Genomic DNA, 1,967 nt, shown 5'->3' with positions numbered 1-1,967 from the left:
AATTAAACCCGTCCAAAAAAACAACTTCCCTAAGAGTAAACTTAGTAATAATATTAATAAATTTTGGATAAGAAAAAAATCTTGATTATATTAACATTTTAATATACGTTACATTCGCGTTAGATCTTAACTCGTTGAAGGTCGGAAGGGGTATGAGGTACGTTACTGCTTATCCTTCGTCCAACGTTCGTCTGATTACGTTTTGTTTCGATTGTCTTTCTTCTGTTTTCATCTTGGAAAATTCCTGGGAATATACACACCAATTCATAATTGCCTGTTGGTTAATGTTTTGTTTTCTTATTCTCTCTCTTTCTCTCACTCTCGTTCTCACTCTTTTATTTCTATACATTTCTACATAGCTTAAAAAAAGAATAACGCTTACCTCGATGAATATGAAGATATAAAAGAGTAAACACAATTGTTTGACTGAATATATGTATTCGTTCTGGACTCTCCAATGCTCTCGAAACCTAAGAAAAGTAAAAAATAAAATTATATACATTAGTACAATATAAAGAAAACCATATACATGAGAGTGTATGCGTACGAGCTACCTATATACTTATGTATGTATTTGTAGGTTATAAAAATTGAAATTAATACGAAATACGATCTTTGAAGACATAATTATGAAAAATAATTAATTAGAGCATTATTAGAGATGGTAGTAAGTATCGATACCATGAAAAAAGCTGGGAATTAGAAAAAATATTGTTATGTAACATTGGTTAGATTTTGTGCGAAACTGACATACACTGATGATTATATTCTTACAAATATCTTTCGAACTTTTTAATATTTCGTTTTGAAAACACTCACGTATATATGAAAATCTTGTGTGTAGCTATCGTTTGATATATAATAGAAAGGTGTAAAATACTTTTCGATTACCTGGATTAAACGAGATGATGCAGTACGCTGGAACATATACAGCTGACAGATTTTAAATATGGCATTTCCTCTGCGTTTCACCTGCAATGCAACTGCGTTGTCTCTGCTGCGCATCTGCTGTGCAATAGTATGCGCAATAGTCAACCCACAAAGCCTCGTAGCTCTAATGACCTTGATAATTTTGCATTTTTTCCATCTATTCTAGAAAAATATTGAATAATTAAAAATAGTATATAGGAACATAACAATTGTCGAAATATATACTTTATTAACACAGACAATACAAATTGATCATTATACGTCGATATCTATAGAAATTATACCGTAAAATAAGAAAATAAAAATGCTTAGAAAAATGCATATCAATGTACATGGAATTTTTTTCTACGCAAATATTTTTTACCCTCGACATTATCGAAATCTTTCGATTATATTATTTGGAAGTCTCTCATCATTATTGAATTAATCGTTTAAAAAGTTTATTATAGCATTGGACAGTATAACAATTGATACACTTGTCAGGTTATTCTTTTTTAAGTTTACTACTACAGTTATTCTTTTCTTTAGACAACTTTAAAGATTTGTATTACAATTTTGATTAACATTACATCCTTTGTATGTAATTTCATACAAGTAGGGTGATAAAGACAATTAATATTGCTTGAATTTATATTGATTCTTTATAATAGACTATTTTTTAAAGTGTGCCATGCCTTCAGGAATGATTTACAGGGAATATTGTACTATAATATAATCTTTAGTATGTTTCAACTTTTCAGATTTTTTCATAAATTTTATTTTATTCATCGTCATCTTAATGGTAGGATACCCATCCTGCAGTCATCAATGAAAACTAAAAGTAAGTATATTTTTCTATCAAAAATTTCTATAATAACTTAATGGTTTTTTATTACGACGATGACATTAATGTTCTTTTTCTTTTTCTGTTTCAGAACATCATTGCAATCGAGCGTGTAGGCAATGAAGTACTCGTGTGTTGCATCGTTAAAATAAAATATAAAAGAATCGAAAAGTAGAATCAGTGTTGTACGCCGTATGTAACAGTTTCGTTTTTT

The sequence above is a fragment of the Polistes canadensis genome, unplaced genomic scaffold, assembly GCF_001313835.1.
Source record: "Polistes canadensis isolate GaletaPanama2010 unplaced genomic scaffold, ASM131383v1 scaffold_56, whole genome shotgun sequence".
In the NCBI taxonomy this organism is placed as follows: Eukaryota; Metazoa; Arthropoda; class Insecta; order Hymenoptera; family Vespidae; genus Polistes; species Polistes canadensis.
This window is presented reverse-complemented; position numbering follows the sequence as displayed.